Below are 14,942 nucleotides of genomic sequence, written 5' to 3' on the forward strand. Positions count from 1 at the left end.
GTCACTTAGAAATGTTATTCAATCCATCAGAAGTACAATTTTAGCCCTATCACAATTTGTTTTCCTTCTTTTTTTTTTGGTTAATATGATTCCACAAATTTTAAAAGTATAACTTTTTTTACTTAGTTAAACACTATCATATCAATTGAGACGGAGAAAGTACATAATTTTTGTGCATTCTAAAATCATAAACTTGTAAATAACTTAGGTACATTAAATTTATGGAGTAGATTAAATCGTACAATAAATTGACTAGATAGAGTATACATGCCATAATCATCAATCAAGAGTGTTAAATCAGCAGAAGAGAGTTGAAATTTTCATATTTTTATGTAACTATCACATGTTAAAGGTAATAATATACTATAAATAAATAAAATACTAGAGAATATTACATAAAAATATGAAAAATTCAACACTCTTCTGCTATGAACATAGTGTTAAATCAGCAGAAGAGAGTTGAAATTTTCATATTTTTATGTAATATTCTCTCTCATATATATATATATATATATATATATATATATATATATATATATATATATATATATATATATATATTTTTTTTTTTCTTGGATTATTTTCATAAAGATTAAATCGTATTTTCCAAACGTTTCTAAAAAGAAAAGAACAAAGTAAATTGAGAGGCATATTATATTACGAATTACAAAACGTTAAGAATAATTAATAATTAAACGTCTCGTTCTCATGTCAATTATTCATCGTGCGTGGAAGATCTTTAATTGGTATCATTACTGGCTATGAAATGACTCAAAACAAAAATGTGAAAGCTTGTAGTACCATTCACCAATTAGAACCCGTCAAATTTCAAAGTTGCACTATCTCTTGAAATTAAAAATTAAGAAAAAAAAAAAAACTTTGAAACAAAGAGATATATTTGCATAAATGGGTGGCCATAGCTTTAAGCAATAATTGACTACTAGAATGCATCTACGTATTTCTATACATGCTATATAATTATGCATGTGCTATATAATTACTAGTACTTATTATATATAGCGAGATTAAATTTAAGAAGCATTCTACGAGATAAAAAATTCAGAATAATGTAATTGTACAATAGCTAGGTTTTAAAATATGCAGTTCTTAAAGATTGAAAGTTATTTACAACTTCCAAAATACATGCATAACACTGATATTGTATATGTATTATCATAACATATATTCTTTTTATGATTCGAAGACTTCAACTCAGTGAGAGTCACTTTAGGGATTCTAAGACTTCAATTCAGCAAAAAATAATAAAGGCTTTAACTCAGCAATTATAAAGTATACATTGCACTCACTATTTCTTTGTGCAAATTTTGTATTACATATACATTTAAAAATGTTTCATTCCTTCTTCTTCGACGTCTATTGATACTAGCTTCTTAAATGTAAAATCACAAGAATTCCCGTCAACTACATAACATATAGTATATATTTTGAGTACACCCGCGGTCTCCAAAATGTGCATCCATTAGGGAAGAAAGATGAATAGAATCAAGAGGGAAAAGAAAGCATCATAAAAGTTTATAGTATAACGTCTCTCTCGCAAATGTCCGTGAAATTTCACGAGAAAAAAAGAAGAAGCTAAGTGTCAGTGGATTCTTGCCAGCAAATAAGCATGATAACACATCTTTTAAGGATATAAAATCTGGCCCTTTGCTCTTTCACCAGTTTGCAACATTTTTGTCCAAATTCTCTGAATGAATAGTGTATTTGGATCACACAACACCTTCTCTTCTCTTCTTCCTCTTCTCTTTCTTTCATGGCTGAGGATCAAGATAATGAGTTTTTTAATCTCTCTTAATAAGTTGTTGAAGTTGATGGTGATTTAAGTTTTATTATCCTGAATGTCAATTATATAGGAAACACTCATGCATAAGTGAGTGGACTGCCCAACAGTGATGTACCATATTTAACCCTGATTGAACATTCAATTAATTTTTTTGCTAAAAGCAAGGGAGAATATTTGTGGCAATATAAGAAAATTCAAGTATCCTTGAAAAGTTAAGGCTCGAGTTAGAACACGTCATCCTTTAATTTGGATTATCTTCTCTTCTATTAAGGATTAATTAGAGGTTTAAAACACAGCAGAACATATCACTTCGATCGTGGCCATTATTTCTTCAGTTTTCGTAGGATTATCAAGAAAATATTAAAGCGGAATATATCGGTTATCATAATTCTTTTTTTTTCCTTTTGAAAAGTCACCAAGCAGTGGAAGCTTGAATGTTGATAAATATACTAGAAAGAAAACAAACATGTTAAGCATAATCTAGAGGTACTAGACCAAAACCTCCTAAAATATGGAGTATATCATTTATCAACTAGAGCGGAGAGCACCTCAAAGGATTATTTTAGGTAACTAACATCAAATTTACCATTGAATTTATATTTCGTTGCTAATTTTCTTTTTCACATTATAAATAAAAGTAATAAATCAACAATAATATATCCAGGAAAATCCCATAAGTAGGAACTAGAGAGGGTAGTGTGTACGCATATCTTACCCCTACCTCATGGAGATAGAGATGTTGTTTTCAAAGATTCTCGGCTCAATGAAAAATAAAAAGAAACATAGTAACAACAACGAATATAATAAGATAACTTAAGTGAAAGAAATAAATGTAGTATTATAACTTTACGAATAAAGAAATACAAGACTAATTACTAGTGCAACTGGTATGGCAAAGAAATAACTCAACTACCCACTAGCTCTCTACCATAATCCTCGATCTCCATACCCTCCTATCAAGGATCGTGTCCTCAGCAAGCTGAAATTGCGCCATGTCCTGCCTAATCACCTCACTCTAATATTTTTTAGGAATATCTATACCTCTCCTCAAGCCTACCAAGGTCCAACCTCTCTCACCTCCTCATGGTGGCATCTGCGCCTTTTCTCTTCACATGCATGTACCAACTTAACCTCACTTCTCGCATCTTGTTCTCCTCGGAGGCCACACCAACCTTGTCCCCAATAACTTCATTCTTAATCTTATCTTTCTTGGTGTGCATGCACATCTGTCTCGGTATCTTTATTTTTTCTACTTTTATCTTTTAGACACGTGAGTTGTTAACTGGCTAACATTTTGCCCTATATAACATAGTCGGTCTAACTACCACTGTAGGACTTACCTTTAAATCTAGGCGGCACATTCTTATCACACAAAATACCGGATACAAAGCCTCAATTTCATCCATCCCGTTCTAATATGATGTATGACATCCTCGTCAATCTCCCTATTACCTTGGATTACTTATCCAAGGTATGAAACTTCCTTTCTTGGGCAGGACTTGAGCGTCAAGCTTCACTTCTACGTCTGTTTCATGACACATGTCACTAAATTTGTACTTCAAGTATTCCATTTTGGTCCTGCTCAACTTGAAGCTTTTTGACTTCAGGGTCTGTCTCCAAACCTCCAACCTCATTAACACTGTCTCACGTCTCGTCAATCAGTATTATGTTATCTGCAAATAATATGCATTATGGCCCCTACCTTTGAATGTGATGCGTTAGCGCATACATCGTCAAGGCGAATAAAAATGGGCTATGAGTTGATCCTTGATGTAACCCCATCACAACCAGGAAGTATTCTGAGTCTCCTCCCACAGTCCTCACTTGGTCTTAGCTCTATCATACATGTTCTTAATTACCATAGTGTATGTAACATGAACACCTTTAGCCTCCAAATATCTCCAAAGGACTTCTCTTTGGGACTTTGGTATAAGCTTTCCCTAGGTTAATAAGCATCATATGCAAGTCCCTCTTCCTATCCTTATATTGTCCATCAATTTCCTGACGAAGTGAATGACTTCCGTAGTCGAACGCCTTGACATGAATTCAAACTGGTTCATAAGTAATAAAATTAAATGAAAGAAATTAATTTCTAAAGAAAATTAATTACGTGATCATTCTGATGCATTATAATATCACAAATGCAGAATTAAAAACTTTGAACATTGGGGGGAAGAGTCAAATGGTCAATGAAACTGATAAAAGTTTTGATGCGTGTGGAAGGAGAAGATCGACCAGGATCTCTTTGAAAATTGAACTTCCACTATTTTCGATGGATTCGTTATGCTTGGAATTTGATGAAAACCCTTTAGAAACTTGTTTACCCGTAAAATGGTACAGTTGACTTTATATGTAGTTTCTATACAAGTGAACTAATTTGATCAAGAAATAATGCAATAATTGAATAAATGTACAATACTTAGCCTTAAAATGTAAATGAAACATCAGAGATGACAGTTTCGGGAATAAGGTTTCGAGGCACGACAATGATGAGATCAAAAAGAGGGAAAGTAAGATAGTATTAAGCTTTGTATAAAATGTAGTATAAGTTTAGCTAGAAAATTCGTGTCCCTTACAATGATAACTAGGCTCACTATTTATGGCGGTGTCTAGGGAAGGAGGTCTTAGGATCGTACCCTCCTTTAATGTCAATTCTGAGGGTCATTGATCAAGATGTAACGGTGAACATAAATGCTAAATTCTCTATAACGGGTCGTCACTCTTAATGCTACAGAATATTCCTTATTAGATGCTACCGGGCGCAGAGCATTTAATATACCTTTATGAACGTTATCCCTTCCGATAACAAGTGGAATGGTTGTGTTCGGTCTTCAGCCATCTCCTTCTTGGGTTCCACGTGTCTTTCCTTTAGATGACCACATGTCATATCATATTTCACCCTATACAGATAGTCCTTTTCTTTCTAGTGATGTAACTTTGTGTTATTGGGAAGTTGGTAGAAATAATCTTTTGGCAGGAATTACTATAACTCCATCTGAAGGCTTCTGGCGATTGATTAGATGCACGTCTCTCCATATTTAATGCTCCGAACATGCATCATCCCATGATCCAGTGCAGCTTTTGCCGATTATCGAGGTAATCATGGCCATGCATTTAGCCGCCAAAATTTTACTTATACGCATCATTCTTTTCCTTTGCAATTTATAATTTCTCGAGCTTCTGATTTGCATCTTTGTTCTCCATCCTTTCTCTAATTCTCTTGAAAAAAAAAACCTTTTCCTTCTTCTTATTCAATGGCTTCTTCCTCCAAGCATGCCAGTTCTTCAAAGAACAAAAACAAAGTCGAGGACTCTGCTCTTTCAACGGTTGGTTCCATCATCCCAAGAAGACTCAGTACCACAAAGGACTTTGAAGAGAAATTCCCTACTGCTAACCCTTGTACATAGGCTGTTAGTATGTACCCTTCTTTCATTCGTCTTTCCATTATTCCTGCCGTGAAAGAAGACTGTCGTTGCCATGAGTTGGATATCATTGCTCCTGATCTATTAGAGCGAGTTACCCTTCCCAAGGAAGGTTTTACATACTTTTACACGTATCCCTTTACTTTGGGTGCATTTTATTTGAGTGGAGAGCTTGATTCCATGATTGCAGAGTTTTGCCTTCGCTACCAGGTAAGTTTGGCACAGGTAAGTCTTTCAGTATGGAGGACGGTCGCCTGCCTTCGACGCTTGTGCCAGGAGACTGGAGAAGATCTAACGTTAGCTCGTATGATGAATCTCTACTCCCCTAAAAGTTTCCGTGGGGGTATGATAATCCTCTGCAAAAGTGGTCACCATGCTCTATTGACTAGCATGGATGATGATAACGACCGTGGGTGGACGAAACGGTTCGTTGTAGCTACCACCAATAGTATCATTCTGACAACGGCTTCATCCTTTTCGGCCGCTTGGAATCCCACTCGTAAGATCTTTATTTAATATATTTTCTTTCACTAAATATTCTTCTATGGTCGTATCGACTCTTCATCCTTCACATGTTTCAGCAACTCGATGGATCCCACTGGTGGTAGAAGGCTTGGGCTGGTGGGTTTAGAGGATCTTGGACATCATGACACCCAAAACTCGTTTGTGGAAAGAAATGGCCCTTAAATATGGGTGGAAGGCCAAATATAATGGTAATTTTAACTTACCTTGCTTCAATTTGATTTTGTATATGAAGAACTTGGCCGAACACCATTCTGACTTGTTCACGAAATTAGGTCTACCTACGGGCTCTATTGATGTCCTTGAGGAGGACGTCTTGGATAATCTTGCTGATGCAGCGAGGCTGCTTCAGGAGGCACTTACTCGAACAGGTATCTCCGGGCCTGTTTCGGGCACAAACACTTCTTTATAGAGTCCCCGACCGGAGGATAAACAACCAAAGAGAGGACGTTCCTCTGTGGCTGGGGAAAAGAGTAAGAGGGCAAAGACTAATGCCCTCGAGTCATCTTCGGTGGCGATGGTGACTAGTCCTCCTTCCGGGCTGGTCATAGACACTATGATGATTGATGATGATGAAGAAGCTAGTAATGAGGGAGCTTCTCTACATAGAAGGCGATGATCCTCATCATCTCAATAGGATGCTCGACCTGTTGATGCAGTTACACCAACCGAGGACGAAGTGTCATCACTTTGGGGAGAATTTGATTTGGTAGATAATGCCAACTCCCATTTTTGGGCCCCAAGTGTTGTGTCTAGTACTGTGGGGTTGAGTATCGAATCTCTGCCGTCTTTGGTTGGCAAGCATCCATCCATCAGCACTACATTTGATGCAACTGCTTCTCACTCTTCAACTCCATCAACTTCATCTCCATTTTTACCAACACCAGCAACTGCTACATCATTTCCACCTTCATCCACTCTTCCACCAACGACTGCTACATCATCTCCGCCGGCCGCACCTGACCATGGAGAGGGTGTTCCTCTTCCCCAGTCCTCGGTTCATGGGAATTTGGGGCAAAATTATGCTGCCCCTTCCGAAGATCCACAAAAGAGGAGGAATGTTATCCTTTCGGTGTCTACCGCGTGCAACCTGCTCTCCTGGCCAGTAGAGCTTGCTAACTATCTGAATCCTTTGGCTTCAAAGAACTATTGGGAAAAGATTCAAGCACTCTCGGGGAGTGTTTGTTGAACAATACCATGCACAATGCCGCAGTACATTCCTTTCTTCCTTTGTTATTTCTTTTCTTTTACTTTTGTATGAATGTATTCTAAGTTTTACTTCTTCTTGTTTTGTAGGCCAACTTTCTTACTTCTGGGGGCCTTAAGAGGTTGATTCGTGAGAAGGATGAACTTACTTTTGAACATAATAAGTTTTTGGTAGAACGGGACCAAAATGTTCTCCGCCTCTCAGAACTGGAAACCGAAGTTACTGAGGTCGTTGTTTTGGAGGCTCGTTTGCAGCAAAGCGAGCAAGAAGTGGTAACTTTTAGCCAAGAATTTGGCTCGCTGAGGGTTAGATTTGATGAAGCCAAGGCCAAATGGGCTGAAGTCTAGGACGCCGTTCTTGTTGCAACCGAGTGCGAGGCTGCTACTGCCGAAATATGACTGACTTAGAAGCGGCCTTGAACTCCAAAATCGAAGAGCTTGCTGCTATGGGGGTGAAACATGCCCAGTTGGAAGAGAAGTATAAGAGAACTATCGAGCACAACAGGATCTTTAGTTCTACCGTCCATAACTTTGATGTTAGCCTTAAATATGTTAAGTCCGCCCGGGAAAACCTTTTTGCCAAGGTTACCCAACTCAAAGAAGAACTTAAGCGCCGAGCGGCTTCTCTCGTTGTCGAAAACACTTTTGCGATGTACAACATGAGGAGAAAAACCTTGGAAGAGGCCAAAGCTGGTATCATTGACTATGATGCCGAAATTGCTAAGGCCTGAGAGCTTGAGTTTGCTTCTAAAAATAGACTCCCAGCGCAGTCTGATGCTCCTAGTTCTTCTGGCTTCGGTTCCGAGTTTTCGGGTACTAAAGAGGAATCAGAGAGCGACGATGCTAAAAACCAGACTGGGGAAAATGTCGAGCCATCAGTGGACCACCTACTTCTCCCGGGGATGTGGACATTTCTCTTCCTCCTGGTTTCGGAGACACTGCAGTTTAGCTTTTCTTTTCTTTTTCCCATTTTGTACTTTTACCATTTTGGCAAGTTCTTGAAAATAAAGACATATTTTTGCTCAAGTATTGTTTGAGTCTTACTTTCATTTGAATATCCATGCAAGTCTTTAACCTTTGCATTTGCTTAAGAATTCTGCCCATGTTTTTCCGTTCGCGCTTTACTATATGTAGTCTCGGATGCATTTTCCTCGAAGCACTTTGGTTCCGAGCATTATCCCTTTTATGTGAGGGTTTCTATAAGTAGTTGTGCAAGATTACTTTTTGCGTCCTTTCGTGTACGTCTTCATGTGTATTTTTCCTCTTAGGTATTTTGATTCCGGGCACATATTCTTCCGAAACCAACCGTTTAACTTGAGGGTTTTCATAAGAGAGGACCCTCTTATGTTTACGGTGCTCTTGAAGAGAATGTCTCTTGTTCATTATGGCACTACCATTTGAAGTACTTGTTTAACTTTCAAATGACAAAGTTAATTCATCGTTCAAACAAGAAACAAGATAAAAAAAAAAGATTTCATTTCATATAATTCCTTCTAGTTTCAAAGTACACAAGTCTTTATTATGCTAAAAAGAAATTGCCATTACTTGTGGCTATCTTGAATAACTTGTTTCTACGGGGCTGGCTGCGCAGTCCTCGGTCCCGATGATGTATTTTGTTTCTGAATTTTTGTTTCCCGGTTGACGTGGCAATCAATGTTGTTGTATCCTCATATCATTCCTCCGAGTGTTCGAATATGAATAATGTGAATTGGAAAACTAGAAGTCTTGTGCCTTCAAAGATTCCACCAATGAATTTCTAGATAATCCTTAATTCAGCAACATACCTTACTTCCTCTTAGGAATCCATGATATCGAGCAAAAACTATCTAACAATCTTTTAGTGGTTTGTGCTCGTGAACGGTCGGGTAACCTTTATTCGGGAGCAAACTTAACTTCCCAATGGGAATTTTCCATCGAGCCGAAGATTATCTTACCGTCCCCGAGTGGAAACTTGTTTGTTTGCCTTGCTATCAAAGGTCTTATTGCTACTATCTTAGTAGTATGCTTTCTATCGCTACCTTATTAAAAACCTTGCCAGAAAAACCCAATTGGAACAAAAACTGAACGAAGGGAAAAAGAGTGCAGCACATACTTTCCGCTTGAATAATGTTCATCAGCAATAATATCTTTTGAGGTGTGCCACATTCCAGTTGCTAGGCAACTTGTCTCCATTATGGTTCTCCAACTCATATGAACCTTTCCGAGTGATAGCTGAAATCTGGTAGGGACCTCCCCGCATTGAGCTCCCGGGTATTTTGGGTTACTTTCCTCACAACCAAGTCTCCTACTTTGAAATAACGGAGGTTGGTTCTTCGATTATAATTTCGCTACATTCTCTACTTTTGAGTTGCCATTATTACACGTGTCGAGTCTTTGCGTTCCTCGAGAAGTTCCAAGTTGATTAACATTGGTTCGTTGTTCGATTGTTCATCTGCCCGAAAATATCTCAAAGTGGGTTCACCCACTTCCACCGGGATTAGGGCTTCAACATCGTACACAAAGGAAAGAGGAGTTTCTCCCGTGCTCGATTTGACCGTTGTTCGATAGGCCCATAGAACTCCGGGAAATTCTTCGGGCCATTTGCCTTTTGCTGCTTCTAACCTTTTCTTGAGGTTTTGAATAATCACTTTGTTTGTTGACTCCGCTTGACCGTTTGTGCTCGGATGATAACGAGAAGATGTTATCCTCTTTATCTTCAAATCTTCGAGGAATTTTGTAACTTTTGCACTGATAAACTGTGGCCCATTGTCGTATTCTATCTCTTTTAGTATTCCGAACCTGCAAATTATATTTTCCAATATGAAATCGAACACTTATCATTCTCCAATCTTCTTATAAGAACATGCTTCCACCCATTTAGAAAAATAGTCAGCCAGAATTAAAAGAAAACCTTTCGAGGAGCTGGTGGCAGCGGTCCGACGATGTCCATCTCCCATTTCATGAATGGCCATAGGGACAGAACCTAATGTAAGGGTTCTGCCGGTTGGTGTACTAGTGGTGTGTACCATTGGCACTTATCATATTTTCATACGAAGTCTTTGGCATCTTGCTCCATGCGAGGCCAATAATATCCTGCCCATACCAACTTCATCACTAAAGAGTTTGTGCCCGAGTGATTACTGCATATCCCTTCGTGGACTTCCCTAATGACATAATTAGCTTCTGACGCTCCTAAGCATCGTGCCAGTGGGCCTTGGAAGGACTTTCTATACAATTGGCCTCTCTTGAAGCTATAACGTGCAACTTTGGAGCGTAACTGTAACACCCCAGAAAATTTTAAAGTATTTCAGTGTAAAGCCCTGTAATATTCGCAAATGAATTCAAGGTTTCGTGGTGCCGGAGTAGACTTACGTGTTTGAGGATGGTATAAGATCTTCGTGGCGAGCTTACTCATCGCGGTTCGGACTTTTTGGGTTGAACAATGCACCAGAAAGTAAAAAACAAAATTGGCGGAAAAGTGCATTTATGCGGTCCATTATGTGACCGCATAATCACTCTGCGGGCCGCATAATGGCCGCAGAAGTGAGCAGGAGAAGGGCCAGTCTGGGGGCAATTCCAAAGGCCCACACAGCAATCCGGTGCTGGAATTGTTAATCCCGCATTGGAAGCTTGGAGGAAGGATAAGGTTATGCTTATGATGTATGCAAAAAGGGCAAATATCAGGTCAGTGAGACGAGTCAGTTCAGCGGACCTCATCCCCGCTGTGTGAAGTATGGGAGATGCCATCCAGGAGTGTGTTACTATGGTACAAAGGTATGCTACAAGTGTGGTATGACGGGCCACTTTCAAAGAGATTGTTATTTGTCTCGCCAGAGCATGGGCAAGGGTATGGCACAACCAGCCAGTTCTGTAGCTACTACATCCACAACGCCTCCCCCAGCTAGAGGCACTATAACGCCTGCAGGGCGTGGAACAGCTAGGGGTAGTATTCAGAGCTCGGGAGGGCCCAACCGGTTTTATGCTATAAGGACACGTCAAAAGTTTGAGGCTTCTCTAGATGTGGTTACAGGTATATTGACTTTCCGATCTCATGATGTGTATGCTCTTATTGATCCCGGTTCCACTTTGTCATATGTCACTTCTTATGTTACTATGGAAGTTGGGATAGAACCGAAACAACTTTATGAGTCATTCTCTGTATCTACTCTTAAAAAGAGACACAGTATTCGTGAAGCCTCTTTATCACAATTCCTTATATTTACAACCTCTTGAGAAATTGAGTTCTATAATGGGTTCCTTGAATTGCGTTATAACCCTAGGTTAATACTTCCCACTGCTTCCCTAAATTCTCAACAAGGGACAATATCTGACAAATTTCATACAAAACCTTTTGATTCAAATGGATAACATCTGCTCATTTGTGCCTATACATGCATCACCATAATATTTACCTATGCGGTATCATATCCAATGGAAACTAGCCTAGTGTTGAGCTCCTTCTTGAGTCACTGTTTTCCTCTCTGGTATATGTGACTTCTATGGTTGGAACAATTATTCTACTCCTTTATGAATAGTATCATGAATCCTTTTCATTGTCTAGTAACATGAGAGTATATCTTAGCACCTATCATGTGCGTACATGCCAATTGAAAGGGGCCACTTATCCACATAAAGTTTCTGAGCAACATAAGATTTATCAAAAAATCGTCACATGGAGGTCTTGTTATTTACCCATCTCAGTATGACTTTCATGTCCACCTAGATCATGCCTCAGTGAGTAACTCACCTTGTTCCCAGTATTGTGGTTGCCCGTGAATTGGCCTGATATGGAAACTTGAGAGTTGTTATGGCAAAAACATGTCTAGCTCATGGCAAAGTGTTCATTCTCTCTAACTAATACATGATTTCATCCAACATTAAGATGTCCTAGTTACATGATTCCACTTGTGTGAGATTGAAAGTTGAGCAGCCTTATGATGAGCATATTGAATTGAAAGACAAACTCGTCGTATCTCTAGTCTTCTCACATAGGATCAAATATTGGCAAAGGTTAAACTGTGGGAATGATAATAATCTCACAAGTGTTCAACTTCTTTTCGTCCTCGTAAGCTTGTGGCCTAGATTCCTTGTGCTAGTTACTATTAAGAGTGTAATGCAACTTTGTGTATCTTGAAACTCATATCATATTTAGGGTGCTAGAATATTCTCATTTCGAGTTAAACTGATTTTCCCTACATTTTAAGAGCCGACTGGTGTCACATATATCTCTCTTCGAAGCCTACTATTGCCAAACAAGGCACGTATGGAATGAAACAATTGTTGTTGTCCTTTTCCTGGCTCATAGTATTCCAAGAATAACTAACGCTAATATCTTTACCCTCCAAACCATGCCTCCCATATGTCACATGTCTAAAATGACTGATTTATTTAAATCTCCTAATCATGAACCTGATCCCTACATTATCTGTGCCTACTAGGCAACTCTATGACTCGTTTGTTGAATCTATGGTGTCACCATAAGGAATCTCCATGTCAGCGCTATTGGTAGTGACCTTCATGTCTCTTAGGATATAACCTCCTAAAATGTTATGCTCAGCACGTTGATGGATTCTTGAATATTTCCAGCGAAATCTCAAACCTCGTTGTTCCTATTTGTAGCAAATCTATCGAGTATTATAGGTTCAGGCATGTCAAACAAGAAGTATCATCCCGTGATCAAATATATGGGATAGGAAATTTTATGGTCATAGCCAAGCTAGCACATCTTAGAGAAATTGTTGGAGGTTGCCAAAGGTTTAGTTTGGGTGTTCGACATGGAGATTTAGAGTTGAAGAAAGTGAATGGGTTATTCTCAATATTTTCTGCATGAGGATGCTATGTGAATTATTAATAAAGGTAAAGTATGTGAAGTCACATTAGGCCTTGTGAAATTTTGAAAGGAAATAGGCTAAACTATAAGTATGATGTTTCCCTATTATTGTTCTCCATATACCCGGTGTTTCATGCATCTATGTCTAATAGGGTAAAGATAAGGGATAATGGGATTTTGAGGAGCAACTATTTGCTATCCTTATTTAGAAAAGTCCGGGAGTTGAGATTATCTCCATTAACGTGTTATGGCGAAGTCTGTAAGTCGAGGAGACCACATGGAGGGGCAAAAGTGTTAAGGAAATAAAATATTTCCACTTGAGTGTATAGTTAAATGATTGTGATTTGAAAGGTACTTCTGTGTGTTATGATTTAAATATGTGCAACTCATGTCCAGATACCACTCTTGATAGGATAATGCCTGTAATGATGAGATTAGTGACGTTGTTATACATGGTGATGTTTTGTCAAGTTGCGGATGTGTTGTTAGGAATTGTTTTGGTGTTACTTTGGCAGGTGGATAGGCCCAATTACAGGGGAGACTCTGGCAAAATCTTTTGAAATTTAGGGAGTTAGCCAAAATTTGAAACTACTGGTGTGTGTGGACCAACAGTTGAACCACATTGAATGCTAATGACGGATTTTGACCCTTATTTGAGGACGAATGATCCTAAGCGGGAGAGAATGTAATACCCCGGAAACTTTTGAAGTATTTCAGTGTAAAGCCCCGTACTATTCGCAAATGAATTCAAGGTTTCGTGGTGCCGGAGTAGACTTAATTGTTTGAGGGGATACTCGGACTTTTTGGGTTGAACAATGCACCGGAAAGTAAAGAAAATATTTTGGCAGAAAAGTGCGTTTATGCGGTCCATTATGCGACTGTATAATTACTCTGCGGGCCGCATAATGGCCGCAGAAGTGAGTAGGAGAAGGGCCAGTCTGGGGACAATTATGCGGTCGGCTATGCGACCGCATAACTGTTATGCGGTGCATTATGCGATCGCATAACAGTTATGCGGATCGCATAGTAACCGCATACACAGACAGATTTTTGATCGTTTTGGTCTGTAATTATGCGACTGATAAGCGGTCCGCATATCCATTATGCGGTCGCATATGCAACCGCAGAACCTGTTCTGGAGCTCCATTTTTGAGTTTTTAAAACCCGACCCTATTTCGTTAAATACACTCTTTGGGCCATTTTTGAGCCATAATCTTATATTTTAGAGTGAAAGAGAGTGCCCTAGAGTGAGAAGGTGTTCTTAAATAATTTTCTTCAATTCTTGCTCAAGTTTTGGAAGATTTAGAAGGGAAGCTCACTAGGTCTTCATCCTAGAGGTAAGATTCTACACCCTAAACCCTAATTTCAACATCTTCTGAAAATGGGTAACTAGCAAGGTAATTTTTGGGCATGAGAGTTGTTTATTTTACATGCATGTGTTATCAAAGAGTGTAGGAAGATTGTTGAGCTAAAAATGGTAAAGCTTGGGTTGTGGGATGATGGAATCCTTCATAAAAAGGATATTGAAACCTTATGCACATCTAGTGTTTGATAAAATGCTCAAGTGAGCTAGAACCATGATCATCTTCCAAATTTTGATTCAATTTGTTATATTTCTACAATAGATTGAAGTTGCTAAGAATTCCAGAACGTTTTAGAGTTTAAGGAAGCTCAAGTGAGGTATGTTGGCTAAACGTTCTCTCTTGGAATTGAATTCCATAATGTTTCCGTAAGTTTCAAAGTAAGGGTTACGTATTAAAAGGTTATGGCTTTGAGTCGTGTTTCAATAAAATATAGTATGCCAAATTGTGTGAGAAAATCTCAATATTCTTAAGACTCTTAATTGCTCATATGTGTACCTAAAGTCTTGATTTGAAAATGTCTTGTTGTTAAAAATCTATAAAGATGGTTGGAAGTGAAATAAGTTAATTGGGGATATAGAGTGTGGCCAACGTGCCAAGAATTTAAGTTATGATTGCGTCTAGTAATGCAAATGATTTGAGAAGATGCGATAAAGAATGTGAAATGAGCCTCGACTCAATTGTTTAAAAATAACTTCGAAGATAGAATTGTCTAAAACCTTTTGTACTAAATTCATGCCCATTAGTGGCTGCTTTAACTAATGCTTTGATTTATAAATATATCCAGTGTGATTCGAGTTCTATATAATCATGTGTTGAAA

This window comes from Nicotiana tomentosiformis, chromosome 5 (genome assembly GCF_000390325.3).
Source record: "Nicotiana tomentosiformis chromosome 5, ASM39032v3, whole genome shotgun sequence".
NCBI lineage: Eukaryota > Viridiplantae > Streptophyta > Magnoliopsida > Solanales > Solanaceae > Nicotiana > Nicotiana tomentosiformis.